The sequence below is a fragment of the Dipodomys spectabilis genome, unplaced genomic scaffold, assembly GCF_019054845.1.
Source record: "Dipodomys spectabilis isolate Male_0828 unplaced genomic scaffold, ASM1905484v1 ptg000593l, whole genome shotgun sequence".
NCBI classification, from domain to species: domain Eukaryota; kingdom Metazoa; phylum Chordata; class Mammalia; order Rodentia; family Heteromyidae; genus Dipodomys; species Dipodomys spectabilis.
In genome coordinates this window covers 16908-36774 of record NW_024871270.1, presented here as the reverse complement: position 1 = coordinate 36774, position 19867 = coordinate 16908, and the positions used below count along the sequence as shown (strand labels likewise).

The window sequence follows — 19867 nt, the reverse complement described above, 5'->3', positions numbered from 1 at the left end:
TTTCAGTCTCTCTTCTTCCACTGTCCTTTTTATTTATTGTTTTTATTTGTAATTTTTAGTGGTCCTACAGCTTGACCTCTGGCTCTGGGGACTATTTCTTAGCTTTTTAAACAAAGGCTGCTACTTTATCACCTCAGCTTCAGCTCAGGGCTTTGTGCTAGGTAGCTTGGATAAGCATCTCAAGCACGTTTATGCCCAGGCTGACTTGATATCACAATCCTCAGATGTCAGCCTCTTGTGGAGTTAGGATTATACACAGGACCAACAACCCTTGTGTCATTTTAAAACTTTAATATGTGCTTTCCACTATCTACTGTTGTTTACTCTTTTTTTGCATGTGTGTGTTGTTACTGGGTCTACAAATTGGGGCTCATATTCTGTCCCAGAAGTTTTTATTCAAGGCTATCCTCTATTACATGAGACACACTATAACTTTTTGTCCCTTTTTTGGGGAGGGTGATTAATTACAGACAAGATTTTCATGGACTCTCCTGCCAGGGCTGGACATAAACCATCATCCTCAGATTTTAGCCACTTGTATAGCTAGTAGAACATGTATGAGCCACCAATGCTTGATTCATTTAAGCCTTTGTCACTCACTCTTCCTTGGTTACTTCTACTCTTCTTTATTTCTTCTGTGCATGTCCTGGGGCTTCAACTCAGGGTTTAGGTGGAGTCCCAGAAAATATTTTCCCAGTTCTGCCACTTAAGTCATAGCTCAAATTCCAGCTGAATTAGGTGGCTGAAATCTGAGGACCATGTTTCAAAGCTAGCCTGGGCAGAAAATCGATGACACTCTTATCTTCAATTCACCACCCAAAATCTGGTAATGCTAGGGTACTAGCAAAGTATGGTACACAAACACACACATTACAAATACAAACACACACACACACACACACACAAACATACACACACACACACACATACACCCAAAGTTTCCTGGATTTTGCTTCTTGACCTGGCCTTGAAAGTTGATCCTCAGGGGTTGGGAAGATGGCTCAGAGGTAGAGCGCTTGCCTTGCATGCATGAAGCCCTGGGTTCAATTCCTCAGCACCAATAAGCAAAAAGAAAAAAGCCAGAAGTGGCGCTGTGGCTCAAGTGGTAGAGCACTAGCCTTGAGCTGAAGAGCTAAGGGACAGTGCCCAGGCCCAGAGTTCAGGCCCCACATCTGGACCCAAAAAAAAAAGAAAAAGAAAAAAAGAAAGTTGATCCTCAGATTTCTGCCCCCACGATCAACAAGCACCAGGCTTATGTTTCAATTTACAATTGGCCTTTCTTCTCTTCTCCTACATTTTTTTAGCACCAGGAATTGATCTCTGGATCAATAAACAATTTTTTTTTTAGCTTTTTCAACAAATACAATGTTTTACAACTACAATGATATCTACACTGGGTAGTTGGGTATAAGAGTCTCATGTACTTTCTTGCCCAGTCTAGCTTTGAACCTTGAATAGCTAGGAATACACATATGAACCAAAACCAATGCTCATTTTGAAACTGGCTTTCTCTTTTCCCATCATTTTTAGTTTGTGGTTTTTTTTTTGTTTTTTGAAATATGTGTCTAGGATTTCAACTTAGTGCTTAGGTGCTGTTCCAAGCTTACTGTTTAAGACTACCACTCAACCGCATGAGCCAAAGTACAGCTTGTAGCTTATTTTTGGTGGCAAATTAGATAGATGAGTCTCATGAGTCTCATGGACTCTCCTGTCTTGGCTGGTCATGAACTGTGATCCTTAGATTTCATCCTCCTGAGTACCTCGTATAACATGTGTGAGCAACCAATGTTTGATTCATTTCAACCTCTATCACTGATAGAGGTTTTGTATTTCTATCCTCCTTTTCTTTTATTTCTTCTGTGTTTGTCCTGCAGCTTGAACTCAGGGTCTGAGTGCTGTACCAGATACTATTGCCCAGTTCTGCCAGTTGACCACAGCTCAATTCCAGGGTTTTTTTTTTTCTGTTTAGGTGGTTAATTAGAAATGAGTAGAGCCAGTCCACATTCATGAGGCTGAAATCTGAGGATCAACGTTTGTACCAGCCTGGGCAGGAAAGTCCATGATATCTCCAATTATAACAACTAAAAAGCTGAGAATAGTAGAGCCTTGAGAAAAACAGTACAAGTTCAAGCAACAGGACTCTCACACAGACATACAGACACACACACACACACACACACACACACGTACACACACACACACACACACACGTGTCTTATGGACTTTCCTAATTGGTCTGGTCTTTAAATATTATCCTCATATTTTAGCCTCCTGAGTAACTAGAATTACAGTTATGAGCCACCAATGATTGGCTGATTGGCTCATTGAAGCCTCGGTTATTGGTTCTTCTTCTACCCTTCTTTACATTTATTCATTTCATTGTTTTGTGGGTGATGGTCCTGGAGCTAGAACTCATGCAAGGCTTGGCCTGTTACAGGAGGCTGGAGTCTGACCATCATGGTTCAAAGCCACGCTGAGCAGAAAGTCTAAGATCCTTACCTCCAATTAACTGCCACAAATCTGGGAGTAGTACAGTTCCAGCCCTAGGATGTGCCACAAAGAACTGTCTTCTGGGCTTTCTTGCTAAGTTTGGTCTTTACACTGGATCCCCATATTTCTGCCTCCTGAGGTTCAAGAATTACAGGCATGAGTCACCAGCCCTGGGTTCTATTTTTCTTATCTTTTTTTTTTGTGATCCAGAGGCTGGATCTCTGAGGCACTCAGGGCACTGTTTTGTAGCTTTCTCACTCAAGGCTGGTGCCTTACAACTCCAATCAGAGCCTCACTTCTGTTTTTTTGTTTGTTTGTTTTGTTGGTGATTTGATGATGAGACACCATAATCCTCAGATTTCATCTATCTTAGTTTCTAGGATTACACACATGAAACAAAAACTCATGGCTCATTTGGAAAATTTAATTGGATTTTCCAATACATTTTTTAATTTCTATTTTTTATTTCTATATGTATGCTGGGCTTAGGGCTATAAATCAGAGCCTGGGTATTGTCCCAGTACTTTTTATTTTTGCCGGTCATGGGGCCTGAACTCTGGGCTTGGGCACTGTCTCTCAACTCTTCAGCTTGAGGCTAGAGCCCTACCACTTGTTCCACAGTGCCACTTCTGGCTTTTTTTTCTTATTTTTTGCTGAGGAATTGAACCCAGGGCCTCATGCATGCAAGGCAGCACTCTACTACTGAGGCAACTTCCCAGCCCCGTCCCAGTACATTTTTAATACTAGCATGCTAATACGTGAGCCACAGCACAATTTGTGGATTTTGTTAAAAACTGTAGTTGACTAATTAGAGATGAGTCCATGGACTCACCTGCCTTGGCTGGCCTTGAACACTGAGTCTCAGATGTGTGACCCTTGAGTAACTTTAATAACAAGTGTAAGCTACCTCAGTTTTTATTTTATCCTCTGAAATTTGCTCTCCCTTTTCTTCTTCTACCTTTCTTTTCATTTATTTATTTTATTCTTGTTTGTACTGGTCCTGAAGCTTATCTCAAGATGTGGGTGCTGTCCCAGAAATCAGTCTCATTTCTGCCATTGGAGCCACAGCTCAACCTCCAGCTGTTTTTTTTTGTTCTTTTCTTTATTTTTTTGGTGGTTCATTGGAGATAAGAGTCTCATGCAATGCACAGAATACCTCAGGAAGCTGAAATCTGAGGATCACAGTTTTGAAGCCAGCCTGCAAAGGAAATTCCATGATTCTCTTTATCTCCAGTTAGCTGGTAGTGATCCCACCAAAAAGCTGAGATTGATAGAACTCCAGCCTTGAATAAAGTAGAACAAATTCAACTCTCATGACTGGCACACACAGAAAAATGGCCAATGGGTTTCCCTGCTTGGGCTTGCCTTTTAAATGGTATTTTCTGACTTTAGTCCCCTATGTAGTTAATATAACATGTGTAAGCCACCTGTGATTGATTAATTTAAAACTCTGTCACTGGCTATTACTTTTCTTCTACACTTCTTTATTTCTTTTGTGGTGGTCCTTAGGCTTTAACTTGGGGCTTTGGTGTTGGTCTTTTTATGTCTTCTATATAACTTGTTCCAGTTTTGTTCTAATGTTTCATTTGTTTATATTGCTTTTTATATCTTACATAAGTAAATTTTTATATCTCAAAAAAGTAACTTTTAGCTGATGGATCATGCCTGTTATCTTACTCAGGAGGCTGACATCGAGGATCACAGTTTGAAGCCAGCACAGGCAGAAAAATCTTGGAAATTCTTATCTCCACTACACTACCAAATGTACTAGAAGTGAAGATATTACTGAAGTAGTAAATTGCTAGACTTGAGCAAAAAACTCAGAGCCCAGGTCTCAAGTTCAAACCCTGGGACTGGCACAAAAAGAAAACTTTCATTAACTTATATTATACTAGGATTACTGGTGTGAGACACCAGTTGGTTTTAAGAACCAACTTTTGTAGCAGCTGCCACTTTTGATGTTTTCCCTAGGAACTTTTATGTTGTTTTTTTTCCATGCCTTACATTTACATTCCATTAAATGGCATTCTTATTTCTTTTGTTTGGAGGGACATATCAATAATTCAATGACAAATCAAAAAAGGCATGTCTTGAATTTTTCTTTAATTTAAATAGGAAAGGGAAACGCTGAGTCTAAACCTAGCAGAGAGTGAATGACAGTTTGTTTAATGTATTCGTGAATGTGGGAGCCTGCCGTTTTGGGTGCTTTCGTGGTGGGGTCATCCTGCAGCTTCACAATAACTTCTATGATGTCACAACCTCTTTTTCCATCACAACGGATAGGTGTCAGCCACTGATCTCACCCTTATGTGGACTTAGATACACAAGGAGGAAAAAAATAATTAGAAGAAATGACTATTAACTACAAGACCACAGCTTGATGAGTTTTCCTGACTGAATTCTGATATTACATGAGCAGAGCAGGCTCACCTCTATACAAGGGTACTAAGCACTAAGGCTCATCTCTACACAAAGCTACTAAGCACTAAGGACCAGGCACTGCCGTAGGCAACTGGAGAAACATGTGAATACAGCTATGAATGGCCTTCTCCATGCAAATTTCATGCTGAAGGAGAAAACCAGAAATCCCAATGATAATATCAATGAATCAGAAAGATGGTAATCTGGGGAGACAACTTCACATTGAGGATGGGAGGAAGAGACATATGATCTAACAGCAGGGGACTTCATCCATGCTGGCACCAATCTCAATCCCAGATCTCATCCTTCTGAGTAGACAATTATAGGTATGAAGTACCTGCAGTAGGCTCTTTGATATCAATATCTAACCAATGTGTGCTAAGTTTCTTGGAAGTTTCTTGAGAGGAAGGTTCAAAATTAAGCATATTATGTATCCTAAACATTCATTTCATTATCTTCTAATTATTTGAATATGAGCTGTATTCCTCACTTTTTGGAAAAAACCAAGACAATTTTTTTTTCATTGTTCAAATCCTGGGGAGGGAAGGAAAATCACAGCTTCTTTGCCAAACTAGAAAGTAATAGTCATTTCAACTTACCAGTTTTTCCAAATAGTATGTCTTGTCCTTGATGGATTTTTCATCTTCAACAATGTTAGATGGATGAAATTATAAATGGGAGAAAAGCAACCACATAGTAGCAAGTTTATCACAATGCCATATAATCTGTCCACTTTCTATCCAATGAAAACATTTGCCACAAGAATTAAAAATCTTGAATAAAACCTTGGAGATTCTACTCTTTATACAAAGTTGTTTTTTTGTTGTTTTTTGTCAGTCGTGGGGCTTGAACTCTGGGCCGAGGGGCAGTCCCTTAGCTATTCAGCTCAAGGAAAGCACTCTAGCACTCGAGCCACAGCACAACTTCTAGTTTTCTGGTGGTTATTTGTAGATAAGCTTCATGGAATTTCCTGCACAGGCTGGCTTTGAACTGCAATCTTCATGTCCCAGCCTCCTGAGTAGATAGGAATACAGACATGAGACATCAGCACCTAGCCAAACTTGTATTTTCTTCAGTTTTGCTGGCTTGAATGATTACCAAGGAAAAAATAGAATCTAAAATTATTATTTTGTGCTAAAATTTGCAATAGTTTTGCCACGAAGAATAGTGAAATATTTAGAATTACATATTTTGAGAAAATGTAGCTTATTAGCTTTTATTGTTCTAAAATAATAGAATCTCTTTTTTTGTAGACACTGTACTCTGAGTTCAGAACTTGTACATGTTGACAGACACTCTATTCTGTGGCCACATCCTTCTCATTTTTAAATCAATCATCATTTAAATAATTTGAAGCTCACAGGCATCTTTTGTTAAGATTAAGTAAAATAAGCCTAAACTCCTGCCTTTTGAGTAGCAGAAGGAATCCTAATATCTAGAATATATAGACAAAAAATGAAACACCCTAAGAACAAATAATCTAATCAATAAATAGGCAAGTGAATTGACTAGATAGTTCCCCAAAACTGATGTAGGTGTCTAAGGAATACATGAAAATATTCAACACCGTTAGTAATCAAGGAAATGCAAATCAAATCTATGTTGAAGTTCATGTCTGCCTAATCAGAATGCCTATTAAAAAAGAAAACAGAAATACTTGCAAGGAGGTGGGGAAAGATACCCTACACAATGATGGCAATTAAGTGAATCATTGCAGCCCCAACAGAAATCAGTGTGGAAGTTCCACACAAGAAATCCTACATATACACCTGAAGAAATGTAAGTCAGCCTTATAGTACAGCTATTTGCACACACATTTTTTACAGCATGATTCAAAATAATCACATTCCAGAATTGGCCACCACAGGCAGAAAAGTGTGTAAAACTGTTATCTCCAATTAACAATTAAAAATCTGGGAGTAGGACTGTGTACCAAGTCGCAGAGTACCAGCCTTGATGGAAGGAAGCCAATCAAGAGATTAATGTCCTAGGTTCAAGCCTCAGGACTGGCAAACACACACACACACACACACACACACACACACACACACACACACACACACACACACACACACACACACACAATGCTTACTATATTTTTTAGCCAAGTTTCTTATTCCCCTAAGATTCATACATCTATGACAGATCTAAATGTAATGGGAAAGAGATATTTATAATGATAAACTTCTACTGAAGAACCCAATTTTTTCTTGTTTTTTTTTTTTGTGGTCTTTGGACTTGAACTCATGGCCTGAGTGCTGTCTGTGTGCATTTTCCCTCAAGGTTGGTGCTCTACCACTTAGATACAGTGCCACTTCCAGGTTTGTGATAGTTTGTTGGAGATAAAGAGTCTCAAGAACTCTGTCCTCCACACACTGATTTCTAACTGCAATTCTCAGATTTCACATTCCTGAATTGGTAGAATTAGAGGCCTGATCCACCAATGCCAGGCTAGAACCGGAGTATTTTCACCTTTGCTCATTGGAAGAGTTCAATTCTTTTTCCTCCAGAACACTTACCAAGCACAGTTCTCTCTCGATGGTAATCAAGCAAATACAGAGGCACCAGTAGCTCACACCTGTAAATCCTAGCTACTGAAAAGTCTGAGATATGAGGATAGTGGTTCAAGGCCAGCCCAGACAGGAAAATCTGGGAGACTTTTAGTCCCAATTAACCACAAAAAAAATGCCATATGTTGAGTTGTGGCTCAAGAAGTAGAGCTCTACCTTGATCAAATACCTCAGGGATAGACCTCAGGCCCTGAGTTCAAGGCCCAAGACCAGTGCACATGCAAACACACACAATTTAATAACATGGTTCTCAAACCTAGCAAGGTGCCATCCTAATCCATTAATGTCATGCTTTGTTATGAGAACTGGAAAAGTCTAACGTCTGGCGTGGGCTGGTAAACAGCATCTGGACATAGTAATTAGCTCACAGCCAGTCAGACCAACCCAGACCGGAAGCAAGATTGAGTTGGTACAGGCACATGGCACCTACTCCCTTATTCACCCAGACTGGAATCAGGAGTGAGGTGACACAGGCAAGCAGCCCCCACTCACCAAGACCGGCAGACAGAGTAAGGTGACAAGGGCACCAAGCCCAGACTTATCCAGCCAGGAAGCAGTAGTGAGGTGATGCAGGGACATGGCCCCTACCCACCCAGACCGGAGGCTGTCGTGCGGTGACACAGGCAGCATGGCCCTTACTCCCCCACTCATGCAGACCAGAAGCAGGAGTGAGGTGAAACAGGCACGTGGCCCCCACTCACCTAGAGTGGAAGCAGGAGTGAGGTGAAACAGGCATGCAGCCCACACTCACCCAGACTGGAAGTGGGAGTGAGGTGGTGCAGGCACACGGCTCCTACCCCCCCAGACCAGAAGCAGGAGTGAGGTGACACAGGCATGCGGCCCCTATTCATCTACCCAGGAAGCAGAAGTGAGGTGATGGTCGCATGACACACCAGAGGCATGATCCTAGCATTCCATGGCAGCTCTCTTCTCTCCCAGCCTTTGTGAAGGGCTGCTAGGTTCCATGATGCACTCCGGAGGTCAAGGGGCTGGAGCCAAGGTTGCTGCTGCCTCCCCCAACTGTTACTCCACCTGCTGCAGCTATGGTAGCAAATTTAATAAGTTCTAATTCACAGACCATATACTATGAACTATTAGTGTCTTCAGGTACCATGTTTCACTTGCTAGTCACTTAATTGTATAGTTGCCAATTTCTTAAGTGTTCACTGACTTGTAAATATGCTGGAATGGAAATCCTAATATCACTGATGTCTTTTAATTTCTAGGAATCATGATTTTGAAATGACCCTTTCTGAAGAGAAGAGGAGGGGACATAGACTCAACTGTTCAAGAGTGCCTTTGGTTGACACTCTATTGGCCCAAGAATGAGTCAACACAGCTGGTATCCAGTTGTTTTGTGTTAGTCTTTGGGTCATGTTTTCTGTTTGGCCTTCTTAGGCTTCTCTTTGTAGACACAGAAGATGGGAAAGTAATTGCCAAGGCTTATATAATCAGGAGCCATTTACTTCCTGCCCTTCTGAAATGGCATCTCACTACATAGCCAAGATGGCCTTGAACTTATTTTGCTTCTGCTTCAGCTTCCCAAGTGATGGAATTACAGGCTTACCATACCATGCCGAGCTATCTCTCATGGACCATTTGAAATAGAAAAATCATGACATGTGCGCTGTATCTACTAAGACACTTGTGCAAAGACCAAATAATTTACAACCCTGTTGTTAAGAATATAGACTCATATTCAACTGAATTTCAAATTCAATTTTGGTTTCTTACCTGCTTTGGGTTAAAGAGGTAGACACTATATCACTGAGTTTTATTCACTTGTACAGAAATGTGGATGGTGCCAGGGACAGGTGGCTCATGCCTATAATCTTACTCAAGAGGCTGAGATGTAAGGATTGTGTTTTGAATCCAGCCCGGGCAGAAAAGTCACCATTAGAATAGGAGGACAAGAGCCAAACTGATGAGCCAGATACTCTTCTGAAAAATGGTTTAATATGGTACAATGTTTCCCATATGTCAGTTTGTCATTCTGCTTCTAGTCAGAAAATTTATAAGGCTCAGAAAAGGATTCAAGCTCTCTGTTAAACCATACTGTAGCCATTTTGATTTTTATTAAAGGAATAATCAATTTAGACATTGGTAGCTCATGCCTATAATCCTTGCTGCTTAGGAGGCTGAGATCTGAGGAACATGATTTCAGGCCAGCCCAAGCAGAAAGTCCATGAGACTTGTCTCCAATTAAGCAGTGATAAACCCAGAAGAAGAGGTATGCCTTAATACAGTATTATTCCTAAGGAAAAAGCTTTATTTAAGCTGCCCTAAAACTTCGGGTCATATGTTGGGACATTGCCACGTACAATGCTGCTGGACCCTGCCTTCCTTTGGTGTGTTTGCCTAGAGCCTGGCTTTCACTCCTGTGGATATAGGCTGTTTAGCCCACAACCTTGGGGGTGGCATGATCCGTGTATGGAATATACTGCCCAGACAAAAACCTATGATGGAAGCAATGATTGACAAGGTGTTATTCCAAAGTTACAATGGTAAGGATGTATTCTGTTTAGCTTTTTTCTTTAGTTAATTGCTTTTTAAAGTTTATCTGCTTATTTAATGTACTCTAGGAAATCAAAAGTTAATATTTGGAATTTTTGGTGCAATTTGCAACTAGGCAAGTAAGAGCACCCATTGCCCCCAAATTCAACATTTAAAATTATTAAAACTCTGTTCAGATGTTTTAGTCATCAGAAATTTGAGCCAGGGATGGGAGCTCACACTTGTAATGCTAGCTGCTGGGTCTTGACAGATACAGAGAGGATTATGATTTGATGTTAGCCCAGGAAAAACATTCAAAATATTGGATCTCAATCAATATTGAACCCAATGCATTGTGCTTCTTATTTCATCTACTCAGAAAGGGTAAAAAGAAGGATTATGGTCCATGCTGGTCTGGTCACAGACATAAAACCCTACCACAAAAATAGCTAAAGCCAAGCCAGGCGCAGGTGGCTCATGCCTGTAATCTTAGCCACGCAGGAGGCTGAAATCTGAAGATCACAGATCAGAGCCAGGCCAGGCAGCCCAGTGAGAGTCATATCTCCAATAAACCACTAGAAAACCAGAAGTGGTACTGTGGCTCAAACAGTAGAGCCTTCACCTTGGGCTGAAGAACTCAGGGACAACACCCAGGCACAGAGTTCAAGTTACATAACCAAGAAAAGAAAAATGAGGACTGGGAAGGTGGTCAGTGGTAGAGCGCTTGCCTTGCATGCCTGAAGCCCTGGGTTCGATTCCTCAGCACCACATAAGCAAAAAGAAAAAAGCCAGAAGTGGCGTTGTGGCTCAAGTGAAGAGTTGAGGGACAGTGCCCAGGCCTAGAGTTCAGGCCCCACGACTGGACCCCCCCAAAAAAAAAGAAAGAAAGAAAGAAAAATAACTAAAGCCAAAAAAAGCAGGTGTATGGCTCATCTGGTAAAGTACCTACCTAAAGTGCATGAGGCCCTGAGTTTAAGTTCTAGGATAGAAAGGGGGAAAGGATGTGAAGGAATAGAAGGAAGAAAAGAAGGAAGGGAGGAGTTATTCTGTATATTGTACTTGCCTAGCTATTTCATTAAGGTGGCTTCTCATTCCTTTTTTTTTTTTTTTTTTGGTCGGTTGTGGGGCTTGAACTCAGGTCCTGGATCCTGTCCCTGATCTTTTGTGCTCAAGGATAGTGCTCTAACACTTTGAGTTACATTTTCACTTACGGTTTTCAGTGGTTAATTGGAAATAAGAATCTCATAGATTTTCCTTCCTAGGCTGGTGTTGAACCTTGATCCTCAGATCTCAGCCTTCTAACTAGCTAGAATTACAGGTATGAGCCATTGGCTCTGGTCACTCATTTGTTTTCTTTCTTTTTATTTGTAAGTCATGGGACTTGAACTCTGGGTACTGTCCCTGAGCTCTTCAGCTCAAGTGAAGTGCTCTACCACTTGAGCCAGAGCCCACTTCTGGTTTTCTGGTGGTTAATTGAGGATAAGAATCTCATGAGCTTTCCTATATGGACTGGCTTTGAACTGCAATCCTCAGATCTCACGATTACATGTGTAAGCCACCTGCACCCAACTTCCTCATTTATTTTCTCATGGTGAGTTCAAGCTGATTTCTCTACTCCTTGTAGTTCCTAGCAACTACAAAGTAGTCCTAGAGGTACCTCATCGTTTATAGTAGTCCTTAGGACCAAGTGACTGCTGAGTGCAGGAAAGCAGATGAGGCCAATATAAAATACAATGCTATCTATCTATCTATCTATCTATCTATCTATCTATCTATCTATCTATCTATCTATCTATCTATCTATCTATCTATCTATCTATCTATCTATCTATCTATCTATCTATCTATCTATCCAGTGGAGAGAACTAACACAGTCCCCCACTACCACAAATTATACAGTCGAATTTCCCACATTTGGGGAAATGTCAGGCAGGGGTCAGCACATCTGAAGTGCAATAGATAAGCCTGGCCCTGGAAAACCATCTTCATGATCATAGTATCTCCCCTGCCAGGTAAGTAACAAGTGCCAGGTAAGTAACAAGGCTGACTTGGTATTTAAAAAACCAACAAACACATGAGAGTAGTTCACATTTGTAATCCTAGCTACTCAGAATGCTGAAATCTGAGGATTAAGCTTTAAATACTAGATAAATTTTGCTGAATTTTTATTAAAGCTCCTTTGGTGTTTTTAATTGAAGGTTTTATTTATTTTCTTATTTTACTGTTTCTTACTGTGACTACCAAAAAGCTGAGTGACTTCCGTGGCTTGTATTCCTGGATTACTTTGGAGGTGCTCTAAGACTTCATCAGAGGCCAGACTTGTTCTACTCAGTGGAGTAGCCAGCCACAAAGTTGTAAGTGACAATACTTACAGTAAGCAAAATTACATAAAATTAAAAATTCAGACACACATTTACACTAGCCGTATTTCAAATAAAAATAGAATTCAAGTTTCAGTGAATGTTAGTAAAGTTACAATGCATTCATTTTATCTGTGTCCCCTGTCACACTGCCACAGAAGAATGGAATACTTAGGGCATATCATGTGACTCCCAAGGCCTGGATGTACTTACTCTGTTCCTGTACAGAAAATGTTTGCCTGACCATGTACCCTAGTGAATATCATTTATTATGCAGAGCTACCCTCTTTTCTATATGCTGTTATTTCTCCCTATCCTTTTCTCCCTCCCTCTCTCTTCCCTCACCCAATCCCTCCCTTTCCTTGTTTTAGGGATCAAAACTCATGCATGGTAAGTTGCTAAGCTGAATCTCAGCCCTGTGTATGATTTTGTGTTTGGTGAGAGGGTACTTTTTCAGGGCTTGAACTTTGGCCCTGGACACTATCTCAACTTTCTTCCTCCCTCCCTCCCTCCCTTCCTTCCTCCCTTCCTTCCTCCCTTCCTTCCTCCCTTCCTTCCTTCCTTCCTTCCTTCCTTCCTTCCTTCCTTCCTTCCTTCCTTCCTTCCTTCCTTCCTTCCTTCTCTTTCTTTCTTTCTTTCTTTCTTTCTTTCTTTCTTTCTTTCTTTCTTTCTTTCTTTCTTTCTTTCTTTCTTTCTTTCTTTCGTTCGTTCTTTCGTTCTTTCTTTCTTTCTTTCCTTCTTTCTCTCTTTCTTTCTCTCTTTCTTTCTCTCTTTCATTTTGTCAGTAATGGGGCCTGAACTCTGAAATCTGGGCCTGGTCACTGTCCCTCAGCTCTTTAGATGAAGGATAGTGCTTTACCATTTGAGCCACAGCACCACTTCTGGCTTTTTCCGACTTATGTGGTGATGAGTAATGGAACTCAGGGCCTTATGCATGCAAGACAATCACTCTACCCCTAAGCAACCTTCCCAGCCCTCATTTTATTTTAAAAATAAAATTCAAAACATGCCTTTTATGAATCCTCATTCAATTTATTGAAACATAGTATATATTCTTTAAGCTGTTTTTAAAATATTTTTAGTGTAAAAATATTGTACAGAAGGTTTACAGTTACATGAGTAAAGTAGTGGGCACATTTCCTAGTGAGCATTGTCACCTCCTCCTTTCTTTTTCCCCAAACATCCCTTCCCTCCCCACCTTCCCAACACCTCCCATCCACCACAAATGTTGTAAAGTTTGTTTTCAACATAGTGTTTTGTACATCTCATTGTTACAATGGGTTAAACTGTATCCTTATTTAAGCATCTTGTTATGTACATATAAGACGCAGGTCACCAGAAACAAATACAGTGAATACAGAGTAATACCCTGGAGGAAGAACATACCAGAGAAACAAAAAAAATCACATAGTACATTATAAATATGTTAAAAACAATAGCAAGGAAGAAAAAAGTACTTGAGTTACTATCTTGAGGTTTATTTCACTTAACATCATCCTATATGGTCATATGTACATAGCTTTTGATTTTTTCTTCTTGTCCTAGACATATACTAGATATTGAAAAAAAGGGAAACTATAAGACCTACGTTTTGGGGGGGCCTGGCCTACTTCACTTAATATAATTTTTTCCAAGTCTTTCTATTTCCTAACAAGTGGGGTGATGTAATTCTAATGGAGGCATAGAATTCCATTGTGTACATGTTTATGTGTGTGTGTGTGTGTGTGTGTGTGTGTGTGTGTGTGTGTGTATAATATATATATATATATATATATGTATATATACATATATGTATATATATATATGTATGTATACATATATATGTCACATTTTCTTGATCCATTTATCTACTGAGGGACACCTGGGTTGGTTCCATATCCTAGCTATGGTAAATAATGCTGCAATAAACAATTGTGCTGGTAGCTTTAATATAGCCTTGTTTGCGATCATTTGGGTAAATGCTCAAAAGTGGGATTTCTGGGTCATAGGGAAGCTCTATGTGGAGTCTATTGAAGAATATCCATACTGCTTTCCAAAGTGGATGAACAAGTTTACACTCCCACCAACAATGCAGTAAGGTTCCTTTTTGACCACATCCCCTCCATCATCTGTTATTATTAGAGTTCTTGATTATAGCCATTCTAACTGGTGGAATCTCAACATTGTCTTGAGTTTCATTTTTATTCTTCATGTGTCTATTGGCCATTCCTATTTCCTCTTCAGAGACCTTTCTCTTTAAGTCTTTAGCCCACTTATTCATGGGGCAGTTGTTTCTTTGAGGATCGGTTTTTGGGGAATTTAATTTTTTGAGTTCTAAATATATTTTAGATATGAGACCCTTGTCCATTGTATGGCTAGTGAAGATCTTCTCCCAGTATTTGGGCTTTCTATTGATCTTGCTAGCTATGTCCTTTGCCATGCAGAAGCTCTGCAGTTTCACGCAATCCCATTTGTCCAACCTTTCTATGATTTTATGTGTTTCTGGGCCTTTATTAAGAAATTTTCGGCATGTGCCAAGGAGACCTAGAGGTTTTCCTTTTCCTTCCTGAAATGTTTTCAGGCTATCTGCTTTGACTCCAAGGTCTTTGATCCATTTGGAGTTGATTCTGTTGCAGGGTGCTATATAAGGATCTAGTTTTAGTTTTCTACAGGTGTGAAATATAGTATATATTTTATAAGTCTTTGTCCATCTCTCTAGAGGCCTCCACAAGTTTATATGTATTTGTAGCTTGGGAAGGGAAATAAGATTTAAATCAGGACAGTAGGAGGCTATGGTTTATAAGACTCATTTGAGACCCTTTTGGAAGGAATGTTGACTTTTTCCATCTGATATCCTACAGATGACAATCTTGGTACAGGTATTGAGTAGTCACAGGATAGAAGCTTGTACTGATTTCTCCTGACTTTCCCCTGGGGACAAAGAAGGTGAAGTAGCCATAGGCATGAATCTGTAGGGGGATTGCAATTTATTTGTACTGACTGTATATTTCTAATTACTGTTGCCACAGGCCAGTGGGTGAAAGGTTTTTTTTTTTTCCTTTCCTACTTTAGCTGTAACTAGTTATTTTTCATTTTTTAAATTTTATTTTATTGTAAAGAGTCTATAGAGGGGCTAGAGTTACATAAATAAGGCAATGAGTACATTTCTGGTCAAGCATTGTTACCCCTTCCCTTGTTTATCTTCCACTATCCCTTACCTCCCCCACCTCCCACACTCCTCCCCTCCCCACCCGAAGTTGCAAAGTTCATTTCCAACATACTGTCTTATGGGTGTCATTGTTGCAACGGGTCATCCTGTGTCCTTGTTTTAGCATTTTGTTATTTCCCTTCCCCTCCCCAAATTAGAAAAATGTATCTACAAGATGCAGGGTATCAAAGTCAAGCACAGTGACAACAGGGGATATACCACAGGGGGAAGAATATACAAAGGAAACCAAACACTTACATAATAAATCTAAAACAACAACAACAAATGAACCCCAAGATATAGTAATTTGTTTTTATAGGATATTTATTCTAAAACTCCCTAGACATCTTAAGTTTGGACTATTTCTTTTTTTTCTGCCAGTCCTGTGGTTTGAACTTAGGGCACTCTACCGCTTGAGTCCCAGAGCACCACTTTGAGCTTTTTCTGAGTAGTATATCTTATATAGAGTGTCATAACTTTCCAGCTTAGGCAGGTTTCAAATAATGATCCTTAGTTCTCAGCTTCCTGAGCATCTAGGAGTACAAGTATGAGCCACTAGGACCTGGCTTGAATAATCCCATAGTTTTAACTAGCTGTTTTCATATCCCCTACCAACAATGCTTTCTCATACTTTTTAAAGTTATCTCTAAATAGCTTAGGAAGGAGTTTGAGCATTGATTAATCATTTTTTCACTTTCATTAGTATATACTAGTTGCACACACTGAGAGGTTTGATGGAGTTACTTCCACACACGGATATGATATACTTGCTCACATTCATCCTGACATCCCAGTGCCCAGCCCTTGAATTCAAGGCCCAGAACTACTGTGTACATGCAAACATTCACGGAGACACACACACACACACACACACACACACACACACAGCAGAACAATTAGCAAAGGTTATACTATTGATCAGGAACTGCAAGGAAACATGGGAAGGTAGATTGTCTTTTCCCAGTTTCTCTGTCTTCCTCCATTCTCTGCTTTTCCTCAGAACAACTCAAGCCCTCCACACCTCGCTTCTGTCTGTTTGAACACCCTGAGCCTGGCTTCCAGTATGCCATTCATAGGGAGCTGCCCTTGCCTGGATAGATGGTCCTCAAAGTAAGCAGACAGTCTCAGGTTATATTTTATTTTTCCATTTGGAGTGTGAATGCAGGCCCTGGGACCATAAGCAGCATCTTGAAGTGTATGGACAGCTGTTTTGAGCTACAAAACTCACGTCAGAAAACAAGCAGAGGAAGTGGGATGCAAAATACACAACCTGAACCAATAGATCTATAGGTGACTGAGAGCCAATTTCCACATTAATGTGAATACAAGGGTGAGTCCATTTGAAGACAGGTCTCCAACGATTTAATGGGACCCCATGGACAAGCCTGGCAGGAAGACACGTGTGCGTGTGTGTGTGTGTGTGTGTGTGTGTGTGTGTGTGTGTGTGTGTGTATGTGTGTGTGTGTGTGTGTGTGTGTGTGTGTGTGTATGTGTGTGTTTGTGTGTGCCTGAAGGCTGGGCTGGGGTTCAGGCTGAGGCTGAGTGCAACCTGCCCTTATGCCTTTTTTGCTGCTCTACCACTTCATCCACAGCTCCACTTCTGGCTTTTTTGTTAATTGATTGGAGATGAGATTCTGATGGACTCTCCTACCATGGCAGGCTTCAACTCTGATCTTCAAATCCCAGCCTCATGAGTAGCTAGTATTAAAGAAGTGAGGCACTGGAACCTGTCAGGTAGCCTCTTAAATAACAGAGCTATTTTTAGGGAGACAGGAAACACCTCAGTCCAAAAGATGGTGTTGAGTTTTCATGTTTTAAAAGAAAAAATGCACTCAATATTGAAGTGTGAAGTAATATTGAAGGAAAGAAGACAGCAAACTTTCATAAATCTGGTGTTGTGAAAGCCCATCAGACATGAGTGTTTCATATAGGAATCAAAATAATATCTATGTGGCAACATTGAGACTCACCCATGTGGTCACGTGAACTGGTTGAAGACCTATTCTCAGACTGACTAACCTTCAAAAGTCTGGGATTCTGCTCTGTGGAAGATGTTTCCCAGTCACACTTGTAAGTCTCTTAGTTCTGTTTTTCAAACTTCTCATCCCTCATTCTTAGTATTCACCAAGTATCTTTTCCATTGCTGCTCCAGAAGATGCTTTCAATGTCACTGTAAGAAGTGGCGCTGTAGCTCAAGTGGTAGAGCGCTCGTCTTGAGCTGAAGAGCTGAGGGACAGCGCCCAGACCCAGAGTTCAAGCCCCACGGCCAACCAAAAAAAAGAATCTTTGGGGCTGGGAAGGTGGCTCAGTGGTAGAGCACTTGCCTTGCATGCTCGTGGCCCTGGGTTCGATTCCTCAGCACCACATAAGAAAAAAGCTGGAAGTGGCGCTATGGCTCAAGTGGTAGAGCACTAGCCTTGAGCTGAAGAGCTGAGGGACAGCGCCCAGTCCCAGAGTTCAGGCCCCACGACTGGACCCCCCCCCCCAAAAAAAAGAAAGTAATATCAATGTCACTGTAAGGATTCATCTAATAAGAGAAACTTGTTTGAAGAACTTTAATACTTATATTAATAATATCATTACTAATAAAGAGTATTATTCAAGAACTACTTTAAGATAAATAAAACATGATTCAGAGAAGTTATGTAGTTTGGATATTAAATCTGATAACACACATATATTCCTAGGCCATTACAAATCTGTAGTTACTTCAATCTTACAATACAAATGTTCTTAAGAAAGAAAGTGTTGATAATATAAGCAACCCAGTAGTTGTTGAATGAGATAAATATAGTGAGGACTTCTGTTGAACTAGTACACACTGGTTCTTGCTCTGAAAGCATCACCTATCTGTTCTGAGAGCCAGTCAGGCTTAAGTAGGACACATGCTTCCGGATGACAGACCTGCCTGGCATTCACTGCCTAAGTCCATTCAGGCCCACAGCCCATAGGCAATATAGAACAATCTTCAGAACAGTCATCCTGACTTTAAAGTTCAAGCCTCTAATCCTAGCTCATCAGCAGACTGATGTCTGAGGATTGTAGTTCAAAGTCACCCTGGGCAGCAAAGTCTGGAAGACTCTTATCTCCAGTTAACCACAAAAAAGCCACAGTGGAAGGGATAAACTGAGAGCAAGGGAGGGGTGTAATTGTCCCCCAAAAATGTATTCATTACCTGACAACTGTTTAATTTAACTGACTTAACTGTTACCCCTCTGAACGTCATATTCCTAATAATATTTTTTTAAGAAAAGGAAAGATGAGTCTGGGAAGGTGGCTCAATGGTAGAGTGCTTTCCTTGCATTCATGAGGCCCTGACTTCAATTCTTCAGTACCATATAAGCAGAAAGAAAGCTGGAAGGCACACTGTGGCTCAAGTGGTAGAGCACTAGCCTTGATCTGAAGAGATGAGGGACAGTGCCCAAGCCCAGAATTCAGGCCCATAACTTACAAAAAAAATAAAGAAAAGGAAATAAAAAAGGAAGAGTATTGCTGCCAGGCTCAGTGGCCAAGTCTGTAATCCTAGCTATTCATGAGGCTGAGGATCAGTGATTGAAGCCAACTTGGGTAGGAAAGCCTATACGACTTTTATCTCCAATTATGTACAAAAAACCTAGAAGTAGAGTTGTGGCTCCAGTGGTAAAGCAGTAGCCTTGAGGGGAAAAACATAAACTACAGGGATAGTATCCATTTCCTGAGTGCAAGCCCCAGAAAGGCACAGAATAAAAGAAGGAAAGACACTATGAACTTGGTTTATCTGTACCTGAGATGTCCTTGTTAGAGACGATTATGGACTGAAACTCTGAACAGGGCATACAAGGTCTGGCATTTTTTCTGCACAAACTGTGTGCACAACCATCTTAACTCCTTCGCTATTCTATAGTTGCAGGTTGCATTATCTTCTCACCATGGAAGAGGTCCAGTATTTACTTTCCCTAGGGTACCTGCTTCCTTGTCTTCTGCTCTTTATTCATGGACAGCAGTATTTTAACTGAGAATGCAAGGAGGAGGATTGGCAAGGCCTTGAAAAAGAGAATTTGCTAGAAGTGGGTGAGACGGTGGTGATAATGCCCAGGACCAGGTGAGCATTTTGGTGATGATTGGGCATGGTGTGTCATTCTTTATCAATATGCTGAGGGGCCATGGGCATGAAGAGGAGGCCTCAATGCCTCCTGGGGTCATTCAGATTACACAGATATAACCCAGCTAATCTTCCTCTCACTTTCCCAGCATGGAGTTATGGGTCCTGCCTGGAAGGGGACTCATGCCCAAGTATGGACAGCTATCCACACAACATCCAGTTGTGTCCTCTACATTGTTACTACATTGAGAGCAGTGCAGCACAA

At 40.7% G+C, this 19867-nt stretch overlaps 1 non-coding gene and 1 pseudogene across 1 annotated transcript; one reads left to right on the top strand and one right to left on the bottom strand.

Annotated features, from left to right (window-relative positions):
* The first annotated feature begins 8058 nt into the window (after window positions 1-8058).
* Window positions 8059-19867, top strand: part of LOC122100646 — a 28576-nt pseudogene continuing 16767 nt past the window's right edge.
* LOC122100647 lies at window positions 11828-11994 on the bottom strand. The gene has a single exon (XR_006146226.1). It is a non-coding gene; the product is annotated as a U1 spliceosomal RNA (small nuclear RNA).